The sequence below is a fragment of the Podarcis muralis genome, chromosome 14, assembly GCF_964188315.1.
Source record: "Podarcis muralis chromosome 14, rPodMur119.hap1.1, whole genome shotgun sequence".
NCBI lineage: Eukaryota > Metazoa > Chordata > Lepidosauria > Squamata > Lacertidae > Podarcis > Podarcis muralis.
Genome location: NC_135668.1, coordinates 47,250,666 through 47,275,515, shown reverse-complemented (window position 1 = coordinate 47,275,515; position 24,850 = coordinate 47,250,666). Strand labels below are relative to the sequence as shown.

Genomic DNA, 24,850 nt, shown 5'->3' with positions numbered 1-24,850 from the left:
TTTCTAAAGGTTGCAGTCATAAGGCCTAGAAACCTGAAAATAAATTCATGCAGGAGACACACTGCAATTTTCACATGCTCCTGCACAATGGAAGCAAGCGAGGGATTTCTTGGAAGAAACGAAGGCAGACGTATCACTGGGAATTCGTGAACCACTGAGAATCTCGAAAGTTCTCACGCACAGGTCTTTGTCATCCACTCCGCTATAGGGCTTTCATATACTTTTATTTATTGCTTCAACAATCCCCTTTAGAACCAACGTTCCATATCTTTTGGCGAGGCAAAGGAACATCTGTTGCAGCTTGCTAAGCTAACACTGTGGCATTCGGGCATGCAAACTAACCCAGCCTATGTACCTTGATTCTTTTTTTTCTTTTTTTGGAAATGAAAATACAAAACGAAGCTGGCAGCCCCAGACAAGCTGTCGTCTTTCATTTTGAGCAGACTAAGGGTTGTTGCTTTGTGGCTTAAAAAAACAAAGGTTTTCAAAACAGTTAAAAAGAGCGAAGTCTTGTTTTAGCATCTGGTTTCGATCAACTCAGATTGCTGAATGCAAATCCAAAGGAGGCCAGGTCCATCTTCTGGGGGATGGGGTGAATAAATTAACAACAACAACAACAACAACAACAACAACAACAACAACAATAATTAATCTATACCCCACCCTACTGGATGGGTTTCCCCAGCCACTCTGGGCGGCTTCCAACAAAAGATGAAAAGTACATTAAAACATCAGTCATTAAAAACTAAACAGGGCTGCCTTCAGATGTCTTCTAAACCTCCGATGGGAGGGCGTTCCACAGGGCGAGCGACACTACCCAGCTGCCAATGGGAAGAGGACAAATACACCCCACCTCTCCCAAAGCTGCACCTCTCGCCACTCCTACTTTTCAAGTGTTTTTACCTGGTGGGAATCTGCCTTTGAGCTGTGATAATGCCTCTTGCCTGCCTGGATGCAGGATGGAGAGACCAGTGTGTGCATGTAGAAACCCGTGGCTTTGGGATGGCTGGAATGTAGGCTAATGTAGAGTCACACCTGTCTCTCCACCCACCTTTGCCTCTGGACCAATGCACCGCTGGCATGCGGCCCACAAAGGAGCACAGCCAGATGCCCCTGGGAATCCCAGAAGCAGGGCATCAAGGCAGCCGCCCTTCCCCATGCTTTGCCCCTGGAATTTGGTACTGCCAGATAGATTGCCTTGGTGCATGGAAGCTCTCTCTCTCTCTCTAGCTAGCTCGGCTAATTGAGGTCCAGCTCTGAGGGCCTTCTGGTGGTTCCCTCACTGCAAGAAGCGAAGTTGCAGGAAACCAGGCAGAGGGCCTTCTTGGTGGTGGCGCCCGCCCTGTGGAATGCCCTCCCATCAGATGTCAAAGAAATAAACAACTACCTGACGTTTAGAAGATATCTGAAGGCAGCCCTGTTTAGGGAAGTTTTTAATGACTGATGTTTTAATGTATTTTTAATCAGTGTGGTGTAGTGGTTAAGAGCAGTAGACTCGTAATCTGGGGAACCGGGTTCACTTCCCCGCTCCTCCACATGCAGCTGCTGGGTGACCTTGGGCCAGTCACACTTCTCTGAAGTCTCTCAGCCCCACTCACCTCACAGAGTGTTTGTTGTGGGGGAGGAAGGGAAAGGAGAATGTTAGCCACTTTGAGACGCCTTTGGGTAGTGATAAAGCGGGATATCAAATCCAAACTCCTCCTCCTCTTTTGTTGGAAGCCGCCCAGAGTGGCTGGGGAAACCCAGCCAGATGGGCAGGGTAGAAATATTATTATTATTATTATTACTACTACTACTACTGCACTGAATGACAGTGGCTTTCTGGGATTCCAGACAGCGAGCTTTCCAATCCTACCCAGGGATGCCGGGCAGTGGCGTAGCGTGGGGGGTGCAGGGGGGGGCCGGCCGAACCGGGCGCAACATCTGGGGGTTAGAGTTAGGGGGCGCAAATCCACGGGTTAGGGGGCGCAAATCCATGGGTTAGGGGACGCAAATTACTTGCCTTGCCCCGGGTGCTGACAACCCACGCTACGCCACTGATGCCGGGAACCGAACCTGTGACTCACTGCATGCAAGGCAGTTGCTCTACCACTGAACCATGGCCTGTCCGTAAATGTCACCCTACATTTGTCACTTTGGTGGTTATGGGTTTTGAGGGGGAGTTTTCCCAAGGCTCTAGGGAGGCTTGACACCATCCTCTTGCTATAAGAAAAAACTGCCCCCCTTTCCCTTATGGGGTATTCCAGAGCTCGTACAGAGTCCTTAAGTGGGTTCTCTATTGTGTATTTCAGACACATGGTTCATATAGTTAGATGTGTGCACATTTATGAATATTTATTCTATATTTGAGACCTTGAAATTCTTATAACACTCTTTTGCAAACTCCCCTTAACAGGGATTTTTTTTCACTTTCTGCAAGGCCAGGATATTTCTCCCCCATTTCGTCGGTCCCTCCACAGCACGGCGTGGAAAGGGAAAGTTGGAGTTTGGTTTGGAACAAAGCACTTGGGTTTTCCTTTCGGCAGGCCAAGGCAGGAAGCTGAATTGCCGTTGAACAAACAGCTGGCTGTTCAGGTACACAATAGGCGGGGGTCAAAAAGTTTGCCCTGAACGGAGAAGACCACTCAAGGGTGGGCTGGGGTGCAGTTTGAGAGAGAAACAGAAGGCATGTGCAGCCCTGACTGTCCAAGGTGGGAGACGCTGTATCATCTCATCCATTTGCCAATCCCAAAATAAGACACAGGCCTTGTTCCTCCTGCTCAAATGTCCCCCTTAGAAAAAGGGAATAGGTGCCCTCAGCTGGGTGCTTAGGATTAGGTCAAGGTTTACTGCATTTACAAAGCCTTTCCCACAACAGAAAAAATCCTGAAGCAACAGGAATGAAACCCAGGAATAAAAAAAGAGACAAAGATATATAGACCTCAAAAAACCAGCCATGGATGCTGGCCAAATTCCAGGGAAAATAGAAATGGTGAAAAGTTGGTACTGTAGAACCATAGAATTGTAGGGTTGAAAGGGTCAAAAGACCATCTAGTCCAAACCCCTTCAATGCAGGAATCTCAACTAGATCATACATGATAGCCAACCTTTGCTTAAAAACTTCCAACAACAGAGAAACCATCACTTCCCCATGGAGTCTATTTCCATTGTCCAATAGCTCTCATTGTCAGAAAGATCTTCCCAATGTTTGGTCAGAGTCATTTTTTCCTTGTCATTTGAATCCATTGCTTTGGTTTCTACCCTCTGGAGTAAGCACAGAATCACAGAGTTTGAAGTGACCCAGCGGTTCTCAACCTGTGGGTCCCCAGATGTTGTTGGACTACAACTCCCATCACCCCTGAGCTCTGGCCTTGCTAGCTAGGGGTGATGGGAGTTGTAGTTCAACAACATCTGGGGACACACAGGTTGAGAAAGGCTGATTCTAGTCCATGGGTCAGCAAACTAAGGTCCGCGGGCCAAATCAGGCCCAATTGCCTTCCAGATCCGGCCTGCGGACAGTCCAGGAATCCAGGCAATGGTTTTTGCGACTCAGCCAGGCTTGGGAGTCAGAAGTGAGGCAAGCGGCTGCTCGAGAAAAGCCCCTTCTCCTTTCGTTGCACGCAGCAATCTTTTCTTCCGGGGTGGGGAAGAGGGAAAAGGAGCCACAGATTTCCACCATGGACCTGCCAGCGACTGACCTCAGGAAGGGCAGTTGCGGTGGCAAGGGCTCAAAGGCGTCTCGGGAGTAACGCCCGCCGGGGTCTGTGGCAACGGTGCTCCCTGCCAAAGGAAGCAGGGAGCGCCTGGGCGGCTGGACTCCAAAACAGTTCTGCGCTTTGCTGGGGAGGCCACTTGTTAGCTACATGGTGTGAGCCATGGAAAGGTAAACAGCCACCACCTCATCTTCCCTCACCCGGGGAAAAGAACATTTTTGCTTGAGCGTCGCCGGCCTTAGTGTGGCCAATGGCTTCTCCCGTCACCCACGCATGCGCACACGCTCTCCAGGGCTGACAGGAATGGCGCACTTACCTCAGCCCCCACCCCCCGGCTTACGAGAGAAATAACTGTCAATGCGTAAAGCGCAAAGGAAGCAGAGTGGGTGTATGAGGGAACACTCCCCCCCAAAAAAAATCACATTTGGGCAATGTTGGGGTTGGTCCCAATAAGGGTTTTTGCCAAAAATGCGGGTCATAATCATAGTAACATATAGTCCGGCCCCCCACAAGATCTGAGGGACAGTGGACTGGCCCCCTGCTGGAAAAGTTTGCTTATCCCCGATTCTAGTCCGGCCCTCTGCGATGCAGGAATTTGCAGCTGTCCCTTACGGGGATCGAACCTGCAGCCTTGGCATTACCAGCACCTCACTCTTACCAAATTAGCAATTCAGGTTCACAGAACCCATTTTGGGTACCGCAATATTGTGCACTCTTGAACCCCCCTCTTGCCCCCCAAAAGCACTTTTGGGGGAGCCTCAGAAGTTCGTGCCCCCCAAATAGCGCTTTTTTTGCCGACTGAGCTTGTGGCGCATGATGCGCGTCCCGTTTTTTTTGTCCTGAAAAAATGGGACGGTATGGCACCTGTCTCAACATGACTGCTTCCCTGTGAGCTGGTGATGTGCATTTTGTCGGAGGAAAAACCCAGAAGCTGAAACAGCTTTGCCTATTCGTTGTACCACTGAAGTATCCCAGATACTGAAATTTGTACTGCACATCACTGACTGAATATTGATTTTCCCCCAAGCTTGCATCGGGGCCCGAGTGGCATCTACTCCCCTATAAATCCTGATCCTATACAATCTTCTTTAGCAGATCCAGGTTTCTCTGGCCACAGCTGAGATTACTATTTGGAATAAGACCTATTTGAATAGTTTCAAACGAGGCCTGTCAAAGCTATTTTGACATATTTTCACATATCCTTCCAGTTTGCATTCCTTATCTCATTCCTTCTCTGGGTTGTTTTGACAGATTGTGTGCTGCAATTTCCCAGGGGGAGAAGGGCATCTGGCTGGACTTTTCTCGGAAACAGGATGCTTTGGTTTGGACCAAGAAGGCAGTTCTTAGGTTAAGACTCTTGTCTTCCTCAGATTGGCGGAACTTGAGGGCTCAGGCCAAGGCAGGGACTTGATTTTTACACCGTTATACCGGCTAAAGGGATTACCGTATTTTTCACTCTATAGGACGCAGTTTCCCCCCTCCAAAAATGAAAGGGAAATGTGTGTGCGTCCTATGGAGCGAATGCAGGCTTTCGCTGAAGCCTGGAGAGCGAGAGGGGTCGGTGCACACCGACCCCTCTCGTTCTCCAGGCTTCAGGAAGCTATTTGCAAGCCTGCAGAGCCCGGCTGGAACTCTCGCCGGGCTCCAAAGGCTTGCGGATAGCTGCCTGCAGCCCGAAGCCCGGGGAGCGCGGCACTGTGCACCCCGGGCTTAGGGCAGCTATCTGCAAGCCTTCGGAGCCCGGCAGGAGCTCCCGCCGGGCTCAGAAGGCTTGTGGATAGCAGCAAGCTCCGGGAGCGATGGTGAGGTTGAGCGCAACCGCACCTTCGCTCCCGGACCCCCAGCCCCGAGGCTAAAAACGAAGCCAAGACAGCTAGCGGGATCCATCCTGCTCACTGTCATGACTTCTTTGCTCTTTGGGGCTCAGGGGGGAAATAATTTTTTTTTTCTTTATTTCCCCCCCCCCCCCAAAAAAAAAAACTAGGTGCGCCCTATGGTCCAGTGCGCCCTATAGAGCGAAAAATACGGTACAACATGCTCTTGCAGAATTTCCATTGAGAGAGACCCAGGATGCCTCCAGACCGTTGCTATTTTCTGGGATTCCAGCGGATACCAGGAAATTAGTTTTGTGCAGTTGAAGCAGATCAGAGCGCTCTGTTGCACTAGTGGAACGAATCCACTTCCAAAAATAAACTGATTTTTGCTGTTAGGAAAGTGACAGGGAAATTGCATTGAAAAGCGGAGAGTGAATGAAGGACCAATGGGAAGACGTTAAAGGAAAAACCCAGGATGGACTGTCCCAGAAGCAAATCAGAACAGATGCATAATAAAGGCAGGTTATAATCTAACTCCTTCATAAACCAGGTGCAAGAAAATCAGGATGAATGTTCAACAGATAAGTCATCTGGGAGAGCCCCTTGTACTACGGTACTCTGCACCAGGTGTCTCTAAGTGCAGAGTAAGAGAAAGAACGCTCATTCACACTTTTGCTTACGCTGTTATATATACTGATTAATGCAAAATGCAATCTTGCCTGCAGAACTGAAACTCGCGTTAGCAAAATATTTCTCTGGGTTTTCCACTGATAAGATCCTATTCAGCGGGTAAGATCGGGTTTTTGCAGCATAGCGTACATAGCTTTATTTATTTATCAAATTTAAATTTTGCCATCCCCCCCCCCCGAAGGAGCCCAGGTCAGCAAGCCATCCTATGTTTTAGGGGTTGTTGGTTTTTTAAAAAAAGTTAAAACTATGAACATCTTATAATTGATCAGGATGCCCGTGAGCCAGGGGCGGAAGAAGGGGGGTGCGGACCGTCCCAGGTATCATCAGTTGGGGTGGGGGAGACAAAAAAACAAAAATATGAGTTGGCTTTTTTTTTTAATGGGCTCACGAAACGTTTTAGTTCAGTCCAGAAACGTAATGTAAAGCGGCTGGCGCTAGGCGCCTGCCCACCACCTCTCCCTCAGCCGTCCCACAGTGGAGGGGGAGGCCGAGGAGGGGCTCTACACAGCGCCCCTGCCTTGGCTTGCCCCACCCCCACGGGCGGCTCTTCTTTCTCTGGTTTCATCCCCCTTCATCCCTCTCTCTCGCCCGCCTTCGCGTTGCTTCCATTTCCCCCTAGTCGTCTTCCTTCCTTCGCTCTTGGATTTCTCCCCACTTCCTTCGCCGCTCCCCACCCCACGTGTCTCTTTGATCTTCTCTCCCCTCGCCCATCCCACCCTCTTTTCTCTGCGGCGCCCCCCGTCTGGTTTGCTGGAGGAGAGAAGTTGGAGGGTACCCGCCCCGTCCAGTCAACTGCAGCAAGGGCTCCATGCGAATCTCCACCTCCTGCTCCCTCCTCCTCCTCCTGGGCTCCTTGCAACCTCAGCAGCAACAAGAGCAGCTGCCATGGGGGGGGCGTGGCCAGGCAGGAGGGGCTGCGAAGGGGCGGAGCTCCTGGCAGGGTCCCAGAATGAAGTGGAGCCCCGGCCGACGCATGTGCCATACCAGGCGCCGGAGCGGCTAGCAACACCGTTGCCGGGAGCCTAGGAAAAAAGATCTCCCTTGAACAATCCAAATGGAATTGGCTTGTCAACAGGCTGAAGACCAAATTGTCCACCACCAGCCTTTGTTTCCTTGAAAGAGAAAGCCTCTCCTTCTTACAGAGGGGAGGAGTTGTGAGCAGGAGCCGTTTCCCGCGTCGGCCGGGGGGGGGGACTTTCTGGCCCCTTCCCAGCTGGCCTGGCTGCCACGCCACGCCCCCAGGTAGCCAACCAATCAGGTGGAGGCTTGGGGGCGGGGTTTAGCAAGTTTTGTAAGGAGGAATATATGAAATATTGCAAAGAAGATAAAGAAGAGAGACACTAGTTATGAGTAATAGCGAAAGTAAGAAATGTAAATTAAGTGGAAAAGATTGGAAAATTTTCAGATGTGATTGGCGGAAGTCAAAAAAAATTGTATAAGATATAAAAGTATGTTTTGTAATTGTTGAAAATGATATGCGTGTGTGTGTGTGTGTGTATACACACATACACCGTATTTTTCGCTCTATAAGACGTACCAGACCACAAGACGCACCTAGTTTTTGGAGGAGGAAAACAAGAAAAAAACATATTCTGAATCTCAGAAGGCAGAACAGCAAGAGGGATCGCTGCACAGTGAAAGCAGCAATCCCTTTTGCTGTTCTGGCTTCTGGGATAGCTGCGCAGCCTGCATTCGCTCCATAATACACACACACATTTCCCCTTACTTTTTAGGAGGGAAAAAGTGAGTCTTAGAGAGCAAAAAATACGGTATATAAAAGAGAGAGATTTAAAGCTGCGAAACTGTAAATCGAGAGACTGTGCATCTCAGCTCCTTTACTGGCTTGTAAGGATTCCTGGGATAACCTGCGTGACACATTTAGGAAACACTGTGTTTTTGTGTGTTTTTAGAAAACAAAGTGCAGCTCCAGGCGTGGCGATCAAGCCACTGTCTGTGCCCAAGGGTGACCTTTTGGCTGGCGTTTCCTTCCATTCTCCCTGGCAACTTTTTGCCCAAGTAGGGGAAAGAAGTCATTGCGATGAGTCCGGTGCCGCCATCTTAATTGTCCTAATAACATCCTTGTGAGAGTCTTGAGGCTTATCATCCTGCAGCACGAGGAAACTATCCTTCATGGAATAGGGTTGCTTCTGTCCTTCGGCTGATAGCGTTGATCCTATCACATGCCATTTCTCAAATGGGCGTGGGGATGTTAGAATCTTCGACTACAGTGATACCTCAGGTTACATATGCTTCAGGTTATGTACACTTCAGGTTACAGACTCTGCTAACCCAGAAATATTACCTCGGGTTAAGAACTTTGCTTCAGGATGAGAACAGAAATCATGCAGCGGCAGCGGGAGGCCCCATTAGTTAAAGTGGTGCTTCAGGTTAAGAACAGTTTCAGGTTAAGAACAGAGCTCCAGAACGAATTAAGTTCTTAGCCTGACATACCACTGTACAGTGGTGCCCCACAAGAAGAACACCTCGCAAGACGGAAAACCCGCTAAACGAAAGGGTTTTCCGTTTTGGAGGCGCTTCGCAAAACGAATTTCCCTATGGGCTTTCTTCGCAAGACGAAAGCCCATAGGGAAATCTCCGGGACAGCGGTGAAGTGCAGCTCGTCTTCCCCACTGTCCTCGGACCTCCTCTGAAGGCTGGTGGTGGGGCGGAGAGACCTCCTCCCGCCGCCAGCCTTCGGAAGGCTCCTCCAAAGGCTGGCGGTGGGGCGGAGAGACCTCCTCCCGCCGCCAGCCTTCGGAAGGCTGCTCCGAAGGCTGGCGGCGGGAGGAGGTCTCTCCGCCCCACTGGCAGCCTTTGGAAGGCTGCTCCAAAGGCTGGCGGTGGGAGGAGGTCTCTCCGCCCCACCACCAGCCTTCGGAAGGCTGCTCCGAAGGCTGGCGGTGGGAGGAGGTCTCTCTGCCCCACCGGCAGCCTTCGGAAGGCTGCTCCAAAGGCTGGCGGCGGGAGGAGGTCTCTCTGCCCCACCGGCAGCCTTCGGAAGGCTCCTCTGAAGGCTGGCGGTGGGGCGGAGAGACCTTCTCCCCGCGCCAGCCTTCGGATGGCTGTCCTGAAGACTTGGGGTGGGAGAAGGGTTTTCCTTCCCACCGCCAACATTCAGAATGCTGTTCTGAATGTTGGCGGTGGGGAGGAAAAACCCTCCTCCCACGCAAGCCCCGGGAACAGAGGAAAAGCGCTGCGCGCCTTCCCCTCTGTTCCCGTACCTGTGCTGAAGGCTTGCGGTGGGGAGAAAAGCCCTTCTCCGCACCGCCAGCCTGGCAAGCGGTCTCCATAGGAACGCATTAATTGATTTTCAATGCATTCCTATGGGAAACCGTGCTTCGCAAGACGAAAAACTCGCAAGAAGGAAAAACTTGCGGAACGAATTAATTTCGTCTTGCGAGGCACCACTGTAGTTGGAAGGAGACCTCCCAGTGGTAGACCAGTCCATTCCCTGTAATGCAGGAATCTCAGCTCAAGCATCCATGGCAGATGGCCACCCAACCTCTGCTTTAAAACCTACAAGGAAGGAGAGTCCACAACCTCCCAAGGGAAACCTTGTTCCACTGTTGAAGAGCTCTTACGATCAGAACGTTCCTCCTGATGTTGAGTCAGAATCTCCTTTCTTGCAGCTTGAATCTATTTGTTTGGGAGCAGGAGGTCAGCACCAACACTTTGAATTGTGCTCAGAAACGTACTGGGAGCCAATGTAGGCCTTTCAAGACCGGTGTTATGTGGTCTCATGTAGACAATTCTGAGCAACATGGAGCAAAGGTCTCAGTGCATGCCGATTCCCTATGCTCTTGTTTAGTTTAACCCTTCAGTGAGAACCATGAGGACTAGAATCCTCCTTTAATTTTAAGGAAAGGGCTGGAGCTCAGTGGAAGAACATGTGCTTTGGAATGCAGGAAGTCCCAAGTCTCCAGGTGCATCTGGTGGAGACCCCTGTTTGAAATCCCAGAAAGTCACTGCCAGTCATTGAACTGTAGAGTTGGAAGGGATCCCAAGATTCATTTAGTCCAATGCAGGAATCTCAATTGAAGCCTCCATGACAGATGGCCATCCAAACTCTGCTTTAAAATTTGCAAAGAAGGAGAGTCCACAATCTCCCCCAAGGGAAACGGTTCCACCATCCAACAGCCCTTTGAATGAATATTGGAAGTTAGAAATTCAGGAGCAGATTTTATATGAAGATTGGGAAAGAATCTTTCGGCAACCACCCTTTGTTGCGACCTCTCGGATAATCCAGGAACAGGGGTTGAAGTTGGTACAAAAATGATATTATACACCTGTAAGGTTATATCATATTACAAAATCTGGAAGTAAGAATTGTTGGAGGAAATGTGGAGTGGTGGGAATGTACAGTCATATGTGGTGGGATTGTCCGTTAGTTAATGAATTTTGGAAACAGATTGGTATAGAAATATCGGGAATTGTGGGAAGGAAGGTGGAAATAACTAAATTAGTGGTTCTTATTAGTCTGAGTAGCACCGAGTTAAAAACCAAAGAGGAATGTAAATGGGTAAAATTGATGGTAACTGCAGCCAGACAGGTTATAGTGAGTAATTGGGAAAATGCAGAAGAGCTAGGGGTGAACCAATGGAGGAAAAAACTGAATAATATTATAATTTTAAAATATCTAACTGTGAAGATACACAGAATGAAAGGGTTTAAGATCAGTGAGAAAGAGGAGGATTGGTTTGAGAAGATTATTGAATTATTTGGGCAGGTTTGAACAATTTGGGGCAATTAAAATGTTAAAAGTTAAATAAACTTTGTGGATGGAGGAGTGTTAAGTTATACAGAAGTCTACATATGGTTGATTTGAATATGTTATTATTGATTATGTATACCCAATGTATCAGCCGCCTGGGGGGTTTCACTGTTTGTGTTTGGTTGTTGGTAAAAAATAAAAAATTAAATACAGTGGTACCTCGGGTTAAGTACTTAATTCGTTCTGGAGGTCCATACTTAACCTGAAACTGTTCTTAACCTGAAGCACCACTTTAGCTAATGGGGCCTCTTGCCGCCGCCGTGCCGCCAGAGCATGATTTCTGTTCTTATCCTGAAGCAAAGTTCTTAACCTGAAGCACTATTTCTGGGTTAGCGGAGTCTGTAACCTGAAGCGTATGTAACCTGAAGAGTATGTAACCCGAGGTACCGAGGTATCTTCCATGTGACTGCCCTTAAGATATTTGAAGATGGCTATCATATCTCCTCTCAGTCTCCTCTTTTCCAGGCTAAACGTACCCAGCTCCCTCAACTGTTCTTCACAAGGCTTGGTTTCCAGACCCTTGATCATCTTGGTTGCCCTCCTCTGCACATGTTCCAGCTTGTCGACATCCTTCTTAAATTGTGGTGCCCAGAACAGGACACAGTGTGTAAACAATACTGAGCTAGATGGATCAATGATCTGACTCACTATAAGACAACTTCCTCTGCTGCCACTTTTCCATCAGAGGCCTGTGGCACTCTCCTTTTCTTCCAGCTTTAAACGTCCATCATCCACAGCTCCATCACTCTGCAGTCTTCTGTCCTGCATATTGAACTAGGGGCTGATGGGAATTGTAGTCCAAAATCTCTGGTGGGCACCAGTTTCTGCAAAATTCCGTTCCACCACAAAAGAGCTGCAGATGTTGCCAAGGCCCCCTATATTGAGCTAATGCCGATGGGATTTTTAAGATAACTAAAAATGGGTGTGAGAGGGAGAGAGGTTCCAGAACCAGCAGCTAACACAATATTATCTTCCCCCAAAACATTCTAATTTCTATTGATACTGATCAAAAGATATACAAAAGTTTATACCCAACACCAAGTATCTTTTTATAACACCACCAGAATAAAAGAAATGCTTCTAAAACCTAATCTAAAAGAAACAGAAGCAAAGAGATGGAAAAAGAAATCAAAAGAAAAGAGAGTGAGGAGAACAAGAAAAGAAAAATATGGAAAGGCTTCCAGTTCTCTGCCTGTCAGCTAAATATAGTAACTTATTCAAAGTATCCACTCAGATTGGACATCCTACTATTCTATTTTCTACAAGCCAATATTTTTCCATCTTCAAACCCAGATATTATGAGCTCATTTTTCTTCTTCCATGCAACAAGCCCAGAAGAAGGTTCCCAGTCCTTAATAAATGTCAGCAATGGTTTTTCCTCTGATTAAACACATTAAATCAGCCACCACAATATTATGAGGACACAACCACGTCATTGTCTGACCCGTTTCTGCCACTAATTCCCAAAGCGTAGCTCTTTCCTTGCTTGTTGGCCCTGAGACTCTCATCCCATTTTGAAGGTTGACTCATGAGCTTGACGGGGCCAGAGGAGCAGTTCATCCGCAGGATAACCGGGCGGGGAAGCGACTGTCTGTCAAAATCCTGAGTGGCATTCTCTGTCTCGCCACTATATTCCGTTCAACTTTGGGGTGTGCCCGACTTCCACCCCTCAGCCAGCCAGGGCAAAGTCATGGCCAATGACAGCCGTGCGATTCTTAGCAAAACTTTCCCATGCCTTGCAAGCCCTTAGACCCTTCGCTCACCCAAGATGACACTTTCAGAAAACAGGATCCCTCTTGCTGTTCTGGCTTCTGAGATTCAGAATATGTTTTTTCTTGTTTTCCTCCACCCGAAACTAGGTGCGTCTTGTGGTCTGGTGCGTCTTATAGAGTGAAAAATACGGTAATTCGTACTTTCCAAAAAAACTCACGAATCGAAATTCAGGCTGCTTTTGACATTCACGCTTCTGCAAAAGTCGTGGCGCAGTTCTGCAGCCAAGTGATGTGTATAAGAAGGCATATACTAACGTACAGGGGTATATGTTGCTGAAAACAATATTCAGTACTACCTTGGTTCTCAAACTTAATCCATTCCGGAAGTCTGTTCCAAAACCAAAGCGTTCCAAAACCAAGGCACGCTTTCCCACAGAAAGTAATGCAAAATGGATTGATCTGTTCCAGACTTTTAAAAACAACCCCTAAAACAGCAATTTAACATGAAATTTACTATCTAACGAGACCACTGATCCATAAAATGAAAGCAATAAACAATATACTGCAGTCACATTGATCAATCAGTAGCTAAACTGGGTTCCACACAGTCACAAAAACAAAACAAAAAAACCAAATTTTCAAAATAAATAGCAAAGACAGACAGACCTCAGCATAACACTCAAATCAGAAGCATAGCACTCAAAATGGAGCACGTTCGGCTTCCGAAAAAAGTTCACAAACCAGGACACTTACATCGGTGTTTGCAGTGTTTGGGTTCCAAGTTGCTTGAGTACCAAAGCGTTTGAGAACCAAGTACCACTACACACAAATGCATTACAGAAGGGCTATTTCCAAAGATTTGCAAAAGGTGCATCTATTAGGCAAGACCGGATACAAAAATGTGTATGTTGTGGGAAATTAGCAGTGAAAATGCTGGTTAATTTTCCGGCTGGCGTTAAAAGAAGAACCCATTTGGAAATGTGGAGGACTGGATTTAAGATTGGAAAAATGAGGAACTGAGAGGACAAACATTGATCAATTCGCTCATCACTATGCTGAGTCCCAGCAAATGTGGTGTTTGGGGGGGGGGTGCATTTCCTTCCCTGCTCACTAATGCCAAGGAAACCCTATGGGAACAAAACCTAAGATGATCAGTGCTGGATCAAACCAAAGGTCCATCTAGCCGAGCATCAGTCAACCACTCCCTCAGTGTTGGGGCACTTGGCCAGTGGTGAGACCAGCAATTGGAGCGGGTTGGTCTAGATGAGCCCTGGGATTCCTTCCAGATCTACAATTCCATGTTTCTGTAACTTTTGGCTCCTCCTCTCCTTGAACTCTTTCCATCCCAGCTGGTCAAGAGAACAGCTGCTCTAGCTTTAAAGACTTGCACCCAGGTTTGCCGATTTCCTCCTCCCTCCCAATCTATTTTCCTTTTGTGCCATGTCTTTTGAGATAATCCCCATTTAAAGCCACCTATCATCGCAAGCAGGGGCAGTGAGTTCTGCGGCTTAATGCTGAGCTGTGGAAAGAAGGGTTTCCCTTTGTCCTGATCTTTTCTTGTCAATCAAGTTTCCCAGGGATACTCTGCACTCTAGTTTTACGAGGGAGAGGGCAAAAGCATTCTCCATCTTTTACAAACCTCTGTCCCATCCCTCTACCACCACCCCTCTTATTTGCTTTTGGGGTGGGTCAGAATTAAAGGGCCCCCAAACCTTGTAGCTTTCCTTTGTAGAGGGTATATTACTCTAGGAACTAAAAGATCAATGCAGAACAGGTTGGGCCGACATAAAGATGTCTGTACTTTTGTAACCAGGAAAAATCTTTAATGAGAACAATTTTTTTTAAAAAAAAAAAATCAGAACAGGTATTTTGTGGCACCTCTACCCGTGCCAGTTCTATGAAGCAGACCAGTGAGGTAAAGCAATTGTGCAGGTAAAAAGGGTCCTAAATTATGGGATTTACATACTAAGAGTAATACCTTGAACTCAGCCTGGCAGCAATTTGGCAGCCAGTGCAGAGCTCTGAGGGCAGGTGTTCCGTGCTGACAAGGCCTCACTCCTGTCAGCAATCGTGCTGCAGCATTCAGCACTAACTGCAACTTCTGGGTCAAGCACAAAGGAAGGAAGCCCCACATAGAATGCATTGCAGTAATCTGAACATGAAGTAATTAATGCATGCGGTCTAAACCACAGAACCTAGGGCTTGCCGATCAGAAGGTCGGCGGTTCGAATCCCCACGATGGGGTGAGCTCCCGTTGCTCGGTCCCTGCTCCTGCCAACCTAGCAGTTCGAAAGCACGTCAAAAGTGCAAGTAGATAAATAGGGAAGGTATTCCAGTGGGAAGGTAAACGGCGTTTCCATTCGCTGCTCTGGTTCGCCAGAAGCGGCTTAGTCATGCTGGCCACATGACCCGGAAGCTGTATGCTGGCTCCCTCGGCCAGAAAAGCAAGATGAGCGCCGCACCCCAGAGTCATCCGCAACTGAACCTAACGGTCAGGGGTCCCTTTACTATAGCCAGACCTTCACAAATATAATGTTTTAACTGCATTATACAAATGTGACACTAGATGGCGATGGTGAGCTTAGAGCAAATCAATATATTTTTTTAAATGTTTCTTTAAAAAAACATTTTCACAGTGGGTTTTTTTATATGTGAATAGAGTACACACACACACCCCCGCCTGCCCCAGAATGGCCATAGCTGTCGAAACAATTGAAAGTTCCTCAGGGCAGAGACCTGTCCAATAGGATACTGCCTTCCGCTAGGTCAAACCCTTCATCCATCTAGCTCCTATTGTCTACATGGACTGGCAGAGGCTCTCCAGATTTCAGGCTTGGAATTGGCCTGCGAGCGCTCCAATTGGAGAACAGCCTTTACCAAAGGTGTCATGGTCTTTGAAGATGCTCAAACTCAGGACGAAAGGGAGAAACGTGCTAAGAGGAAGGCACATTTAGCAAACTCTGAACGTGATCAACTCCTGCCCGGAAACCAATGTCCCCACTGTGGAAGGACGTGTGGATCCAGAATTGGCCTCCACAGAAGACAATCTTACTCGGCTACGAGGGATCGCCAAAGAAGATGATTCCTAGTCCTCAGGACTGAACCCAGAGGCTTCTGCATTCGAAGCAGCCGCTCTGCCTCTGAGCGACAGCCCTTCCCCTGACCCCAGCCTCGCCAACAGGTGCTGTACCTTCTTCCCCTTGGAGCTGAACCACCAGAGACAGCGCATAGCAAATATTTGTGTGGCTGCCACCCTCGAATGCACACTCTGTGGTTCCGCCAGAAGAGATTTCTGCTTGAATGGCATTCCCTCCCTGGATAAATTCTCTCCTGTGAGAGAGCTGGATGCTGGGAGCTCAGTGCTACAGCTTCTGTTTTTCACGCAGAAGGCCTCAGGTTCAACCACAGACTTCTCCAGGGAGGGCTGAGATAGACTTCCTCTCTAAAAGCCTGGAGAGCTGTTGCCAGTCAGTGTAAACAGCCCTGAGTTAGATGGACCAGTGGCTGACTCAGCATATATCGCAGGAAACTGCCGTATACAGAGCGTTCTCCAATTCACATGTCTCCATCTCCACTGCCAGGCGTAGTACTATCATACAAGGTGTTTTGTTCTCGGTCTTATAGTCCCGCCCCGACTCTCCTCCCCCCTTTAGCCACACCCATTAAGCACAGCCACCTCCCCTCCTTGGCCACACCCCCTTTCCTTAAAGAAGCAGGTGGAGTTGGCTATAATAAATAAGAGTGCCTCTGAGCGTGTGCAGAGAGAAACACGCTGCAGGTTTTCCACTTGGAATTAAGGAGCAGGGATTCCTACGCAGTCCCAAAGCCTCACGTTTTATCCCTTGACAAAAGTCCAACAACTTGAGATTGTAAAGTCTCAAGTGTGGCCCAGCTGTTATCCCTGATAAATTGTATGCCTTTGGGACAATACTTGCTCAGCATAACCACTGAACCTGTTCATTTCCATTCCAAAACACTGTGTTATTTTAAAAGCGCAGCAGCAGCAGCACCATAAAGCATATGTAGCATTTTGGAACAATGTTTCTATTAAAATCAGACAAGTACCTGCAGTGTTGATATTCTGCCCCCCATGGAAAGCCTTTTTGTTTTGCCAAGTTTTTTAGGTTTTTTTGAGAATCTGATTCCGTGATCTGCTCAGTATTTTATCATCCAACGGTGTATTCATGATTGCAGTCTACACCACCATGATTCTCCACCCCTTATGAGTTGGCAGCTTATAGATATTCTTATTGTAAATAAATAAATGCCTCTCCCCGTTGATTTATGCAGAAATATAATGCACTTCATCACATCCCCTCTAATTGGCTGTTTGGCATTCCAGATTCATTCTGATTGGTAGTTCAGCATTCCAGATTCTGGCCCCATTCACATATTTAAAGCACGACGACTCCACTTTAAATAGTCACAGCTTTCTCCAAAGAATCCTGGGAGCTGTAGTATGTTAAGGGCGCTTAAACTTGTTAGGAGATTCCCTATTCCCCTCCCAGTGCTACAATTCCCAGAGTGGTTTAACAGCCAATCCCTCTTCCCAGGGAATCGTAGCTCTATGAGGGGACTAGGCAGTCTCCTAAGAACTCGCAGCACCCTTAAACTACATCTCCCAGAATTCTTTGGGGGAAGCCATGACTCTTTGATTTCGTATGATACTACTTTTAATGCTCCTTATTCAACATGCTCCAAATGCTAAGCGAGTTGTGAAATGAGCTAAGTGCTCTTGAAAACAAGCTCCTCTAAAATTCCTCTTCGAGCCGCAGGTACAACAACCAAAACTTCTAAATATGCACCAGCGCCCGTTTGTGGCCTGATTCATGCCAACCATTTTGACATGGATAGTCTCTTGAGTTTCGTTTGCTCGGTCTTGCAGGATTTGCATCCGCAGAACCAGTCACAGGGATGGTTCAGCAAGCATCTCGAGGGCACCACAAAAGCTTCTTTTCAAAGAGATCTGTGCCAACAAGGATTTCTTATTGATTCAGTCTCCAGCCCACTCCATCCCCTTTGGGTGGGTGGGCAGACAGCATGTCTAATCCACACACTTGGAAATACAGTTTTTTAAATGAATGGTGTCAGTGGTAAAATGTATTTGTGAGTAGGCTTCAAAATTGTTTGTAAGTCACTTGGAGACCTTTAGATGTCTAGTAAATAAAAAGGATTGCATTTTAAGCTGTCCTTAAGACCAGTTCCAAGCAGATGGGGAACATGAAATTCTTGTTAACGTTAGCATACAAAATACGGTTCTATGAGGCTAGCCAAAATGTTACATTGGTTTCATATCTTCATAAGGGGGTTCTTTTTTCTTTTAAGTGCATTCACAAATTTCCAGATATGAAGCAACTGAGCAGATCCACACAAAAAACTCAATGCACATTTAAAGCACTTGACTTCCTCCAAGGAATCATGAGAACCGCCGTTACCAAGGGTGCTGGGAACTGTAGCTCATTGAGGGGGCAACCTAAAGTTCCCAGGATTCTTCAGTGTGGGGGGGAGGGAAATCATGTGCTTTGAATGCGTGCTGGGTGTGCATGGGAACTGGGGTCGGTTTGTTTTTTAACCTGAATGTGGATAGATCTATGCTTTACATTTTGCACCCTCCTGAAACCGATCCCCATTAGCGATGGAATTGGTGGACTCAATACGCAAATGATTTCTCTTTTGGGAGGGGCGAATCCAGCCCACCCTTCCGCTTTGCCACAGACTTTTGCACCCATATATTCCAGCCACTTGGGGTGTCAATCCTGGGAGACTCACAGCAGCTGGGATGATCACAAATCTATTCCTTTGTTCAGCTACTGCTTTGCATAGAGGAGATTCGATTCCGGGGGAAAGTAGTACAGCATCTGCTTTGCATGCAAATAAGTCCAAGGATCGACACCTGGCGCTGCCAGGTGGAGCTGGGAAAATACTCCTTTGCCCTAAACCCTGCAGAGCTGCTGCCGGTCCGTGCAGGGGATAATGGGAAAGGCGCACCGATGCCCCGACTCTAAGGCCGCTCCCTCTTGTCCCTTGATCCTTTCTTAACTGGAGAGGTCAGGAACTGAACCTGGGACTTTTTGCAAGCCATCCACGAGCTGCCTCTCGCTCAGCTATGACGACCCTCGTGTGGGTAAATAATAAAGCCACGAAACAGAATTTACACTTAGCCGGCCACGATGGGTGCTGCGCGCGTGCAGGTTGAAGCTGCAAAGCGAGCCAAGACGCAACCGCAAAGCGCAAACCGACATGTGGTGAAAAAGCTTGGCTGAATCCAAGAGTAATCCCCTTTCGCCCCACTAGAGGGGGGACAGTCGTCAGCCCACAAGAAATGCCGGCCACCCGTGTGTGGGGCTCAATCCCAGGAAAACATGCCAGGAAACAACTTTTAAAACACACACACACGCACACACACACACACACACACACACACACGAGAAAGATCTACTTGCATGCAACCTGGAGCAGCCCGACGGTGCTAACTTTGTGGTTGTTTTTTTAAAGACAAGAAACGGATTTAACCCCCCCCCCCCGCTCTGTAAAATCCAAGCTTGCTGCTTCTTTCTCAGATGGGGGGGAAATATATATACTTTGCATTTTAGACTGATCCACACAAACACTCCTGCCTGCCCTTGCATCTGAAATAAGCGCAGTGCAAACAAAATTGCAAGGGGAAACGCAGGGTTTTAAGACCCCCCCCCCCAAAAAAAAGCTGCAGAAAGAAAGCACTTAAGAGGGCGGCGCGGAAGAGGGAGAATTGCTCTGAAGTTGTTTAAAATCGCTCTCCGCGCTTTCCTTTCCCTCCTCCTTTGTTAGCAAAGTTCCTCTCTAATTCGCACCGAGATCCTATTTCGCTTTTCTGCATCCCTTCCCTTCCTTCTCACATCCGGCTCCCAACCTTTTTCTTTTTGCATTTAAAGAAGGATCCATAACTTCCCTAAAAATCTCTTCCTCCCCCCTCTCCCCAGTCCCACCATCCCACTCCCTCCAAGTTTGTTTTTGGGCTACTCACCGGCTGGGGTTGTTAGCCACGGAGGGCTGGCTAGGTTCTTGTTCACAGGGCTGGCCGAGGCGGCGGAAAGCGCAGCTTGTTTTGAAGGGCTGCCCTTGGCCGCCGCCTCCTTCTGGAGCAATTGGTGATGTCAGAATCCGAGCTGGGTGTGGAAAAGGGGGAGAGGGGAAGAAAAGGATTTTATTTTTTTTCAAATGTGCCAATCAATCTCTCTCTTCACTCTCTGCAGAGCGGCGGGAGAAAGAGATTTAAACAGGAAAGCCCCAGATCTGCAAATTTCACCCAACACCGACCACCACTCCCAAATGTTTAGGGTACGTTCCCATAACTGGGGAAACTGGGAGAGGGGCATTTGTTTGTTTCCTGCCCCATCACTGTAATAAACTGTCTTCCAGATGTTCTCCCTTGCCTTGTGAATTTATGGCTGCAAATATGGTGTTCCTTCCAAGAACTGTGCTGCTTTGCCCCGTCTCTGAAGTTTTAGACTTTTCATTCTCCGTAAGGTTTTTCTAAGCTGCAACTTGGCTGAGCTTTTTCTTAAAAAGTGGGGGACATTCTGCGTTTTGCTGAGCTGAATTAAAAGTGTCTTCTCTCCCGTCCTCCTTTAAATTGTACTTAATCACATTTTTTAAAAAAATATATATATTTTAAAGGTGTTGGCTTCAAACTACATTTTTAAAATACAACTAAATACAGCAAAAAAAAAAAAAAACCCACCCCACCCTAAATTACTTTAATTTTTGAATTTCACACACGCAACAAACCTGTTCCACCTCCCAAGCTACTGAGATCACTTCAAATTGGATGTCATTCAGTGAAATCTTTCTTTAAAAAAAAAAACACCTAAAGCCAAGAATCTCTTGCATGCAAGTTGGAAACATGTGTGGTGTCTGTTGAAAAGGCTGGTGGATAATTAACAGTTATTTTTTTAATGGGCACTGATGACTAAAGCTTTTTCCTCAATGGTTTTTGATGGCTGCTGGCAACTGGTAGTACTATTTTATACTTATTTATTGCATTTGTACCCCCAACCTTTTCCTCCAAGAAGTTCAAGGTGCGGTTCTCCCCCTCCTCATTTAATCCCCACAAAACCAACCCTCTGAGGTAGGCTCAGCTGAGAGACAGTGACTGGTCCAAAGCAACCCAGAGTTTCACTTTTTAACCCATTCTTTTTGACAGTACGAAAAGAATAATTCTGATGTCCTCCTTGTATATTAATTTTTAAAACACATACTTTGTTTCGTTTATATTGATAAGGCTTTGGGGTCGACAATGACTTTATTTGTTCATCAAGGGGTCCGTGAAGTCAAGGTGTTTGAGAAACTGTGCCCTGTGCCTTTATTATCCTATCTTTGGTCTCCTGCTTAACCTGCACCTATCATAGATTCATGGAAGTGTAGAGTTGGAAGGGACCCCAATGGTCATCTAGACCAACCCCTTGAAATGCAGGAATCTCTCTACTCTAGCATCCAAACCTCTTTTTCTAGACTGTAATGTGCTCAGGGCAGGGACTTGTACCTCACAATGCACGTGCTGCATTGACAGTCTATTTTGTTTCTCTTTATTTCCTTTCATAAAATTTATATATCGCTCGATTATTCAAGGAAAAACCCTCAAGGTGATTTGCAAAGGGAATAAAGCAATAACATTACAGGTATTATCTCGGAACTTGAATGTAATCTGTTCCAGAAGACTGCTCGACTTCCGAAACGTTCGAGTTCCGAGGAGCGGCTTCTGATTGGCCGACAGCTAGGTTTCTGCACAGCGGAAGCCCGTGTGGGACGTTTGTTTTCCAAGGAATGTTCAAAAACCGGAGCACTTACTTCCAGGTTTTTGGCATTTGGGAGCCGAAATGTTTGAGAATGGAGCCGTTTGAGTTCCGAGGTACCACTGTGCAGTGGTTAAGAAGTTAATTTGTTCCAGAGGTCCGTTCTTAACCTGAAGCACCACTTTAGCTCATGGGGCCTCCCGCTGCCGCTGCGCCACTGGTGCGCGATTTCCATTCTCATCCTGAAGCAAAGATCTTAACCCGAGGTACTATTTCTGGGTTAGCGGAGTCTGTAACCTGAAGCGTCTGTAACCTGAAGCGTCTGTAACCCGAGGTACCACTGTATCAGTAGAAACAGCCAAAAGCAACTACAGTGGTACCTCGGGTTACATTTATCTTAATAAATGTCATCACACAGGCAATAGGAAGTAGCAGCTTCTCTTCAGAACAAACTGCCGATTTTGCCAACTTAACAAGTCAGCTTAGCTGCAAACAGCTGACTTGCTGGATGGAAGGAGCTCAAAGTAAGTGAATTATAGTTCAGGGACATCCATGCTCTGTCTAAGGCGTCTTTGCCTGAGAACAGTGAGAGGTTTGTGCTTCGAGAGGGACATGTTCTCTGGCTCCCAACCAGGCGCTATAGCTGAAGGGGAGACATAAAATCAATGAGCCAACCAGCTCCAAAGCCAGCTGCTACTGAAATGTAAAAGCATTTAAGGCCAGGGTCAGCAACCTTTTTTAGCCGTGGGCCGGTCCACCATCCTTCAGACCATGTGGCGGGCCGGACTATATTTTGAAAAGAATGAATGAATTCCTATGCCCCACAAATAACCCAGAGATGCATTTTAAATAAAAGTACACATTCTACTCATGTAAAAATACCAGGCAGGCCCCACAAATAACCCAGAGATGCATTTTAAATACAGTGGTACCTCGGGTTAAGCACTTGATTCGTTCCAGAGGTCCGTTCTTAATCTGAAACTGTTCTTAACCTGAGGAACCACTTTAGCTAATGGGGCCTCCTGCTGCCGCCGTGCCGCCGGAGCATGATTTCTGTTCTCATCCTGAAGCAAAGTTCTTAACCCGAGGTACTATTTCTGGGTTAGCGGAGTCTGAAGCGTATGTAACCTAAAGCGTATGTAACCTGAGGTACCACTGTAAAAGGACACATTCTACTCATGTAAAAACACACTGATTCCTGGACTGTCCATGGGCCAGATTTAGAAGGCGATTGGGCCGCATCCAGCCCACGGGCCTTAGGTTGCCTACCCCTGATTTAAGGAGAAGAGGCTGATATCAACCGGAAAAACCCAGCACATCCCCATCATTCATAAGTCTTCATAGGTTGACTGCATTTTTATCCCATTCTCACTCCAAGGAAACTAGGTGGCATTTATAAGAATCCTCCACCTTTTCTCATTTACTCTCATGACAAAACTGTGAGGTAGGCTATGCTAGCCCAAAGCCCCTTAATTCCAGATTGGCTTGCCAAGCCAGGAGCACCCCATACCTTGAGGTTTTCAGCGCCCACACCTGAGACCTAGGAGCAAGACATCTGGTGATGTCATGGAGGGGAGGCCCTTGGTGATGTCGCGGGGACAGCCCCTGGAGACGGAGGTTAATTGGGAGAGGGAAGTGGAGGAAGGCAGATCTTCCCAGAGTGTCTCTGCTAGAATTTGCAGCCGGCTTCTGCCAGGCTGAAGCATGTGGACTTCTTAATCTCTTTACGAAAGGCACTCTTGCCCACCTGAAGAGGCAAGCCCTGTGCCTGCCACCTGGAGAAGGCCAGGTAAACCTGGAGACTTCAGGTCAGGTGTGGCAGTCTGTCAAGGAGACTAAAAGGTCCAGGCCCAAAAGTAGCCTGTGTCTAAGGACCCAAAATCCTCAAACACCTCGTCAGGAGGATTCCTCGTGAGCAAGTAACCTTTGCAACTTCCTTGACCTGTGGTTCAGGTGTGGTCTAGGAGGCCTGAATATAGAAGGTCTCCCTCCAGAGTCTTCTCTTTCCTGAAAGCAATACAGGCTTCTGGCTTGTCGTTTCCAAACTTGGTCTTGTTCACTTGCTACCTGGGCTGCCTGTGGGATTGAACTTGCCTCTGAAGGCTGGTTTTGGCGCCTCAGCCGATTCCCTGGGCTTGAACCTGGCTTGCTTGCACTGCCCTCCACCTTGAACTCTGCTCTCCTCAATGTGTGTTTTGGTAAGAGGCTGAGGCTTCCAGCGATTGGCTCCCTCTATCCCCTGAGGGCACCCAGTTGGAACATGACACCCAAGTCAGTTCTACCAAGGGTGGCCAGGCTTGTGCATTGCCTACACAAAGGGAAAGCATTGCCAAAACAAGAGGACGAGTTTGCTTAACATTTGCACATGCTAATTTAAGTGCATAGGCACACATTTCAGAATAATGGCAGTAGGTTGGAGATTCAGGCTATGAGGACCCATTTACACTTTTGAAATGTTGCTGAACTCAGTGGATGGCATATCTAAGGGGCTGGTAGCCAGGATGTATAGCTTCCATGTCACAGCCAGTGTCAGATTTATGTATAAGCTAAACAAGCTATAGCTTAGGGCTGCAGTCTCTTGGGGGGCCCAAAAATTTTTTAAAGGGGGAAAGAAACTGGATACTTCTTCTTAATTGTCCATAAATTACAACATAGCATATATTCAACACAAAAAACAGAGACCATTTGTTGTTGACAAAGGACAGCTGGACATATAAAGGGCCCCATTACCTTCAGGAGCTTAGGGCCTCATCAAACCTAAATCCAGCCCTGGCCACAGCTGATATAGAGACGGCAGAAAAATAGGTGGCCATTTGGGAATAAATTATTGGAATTGTGATCATCGTCATCTAACATAAGTTTTGTGGAAGCAAATTGGGATGAATGCTCAACAAATGTGTCAAACAGAAGAGTGCAATCTGTCTAACTGAGTGCTAACTGTCACTGTCATGGGACGCTGGTGGTGCTGTGGTCTAAACCACAGAGCCTAGGACTTGCCGATCAGAAGGTCGGCGGTTTGAATCCCCGCGACGGGGTGAGCTCCCGTTGCTCGGTCCCTGCTCCTACCCACCTAGCAATTCGAAAGCACGTCAAAGTGCAAGTAGATAAATAGGTACCACTCCGGCGGGAAGGTAAACAGCGTTTCCGTGCGCTGCTCTGGTTCGCCAGAAGCGGCTTAGTCATGCTGGCCACATGACCCGGAAGCTGTACGCCGGCTCCCTCGGCCAGTAAAGCGAGATGAGTGCCGCAACCCCAGAGTCGGTCATGACTGGACCTAATGGTCAGGGGTCCCTTTACCTTTACCTTTACCTTTACCTTTACCTTTAGAAGGAGATTTGCTGCCTAGGCTTTCAAATCTCCTTTCCTCTCCATCTCATAAGGAGATTCCAGCTAAACATTA

At 47.5% G+C, this 24,850-nt stretch overlaps 1 protein-coding gene across 1 annotated transcript in view; it reads right to left on the bottom strand.

Moving 5' to 3' along the window:
• The window catches only part of EMP2 (epithelial membrane protein 2), a 30,782-nt gene extending 10,941 nt beyond the window's left edge, over positions 1-19,841 (bottom strand). The window contains exon 1 of the mRNA XM_028707173.2: positions 19,683-19,841. The gene's annotated coding sequence lies outside the window, so the exon portion shown is untranslated. The remainder of the gene's footprint in view (positions 1-19,682) is intronic.
• Positions 19,842-24,850: the final 5,009 nt, after the last annotated feature.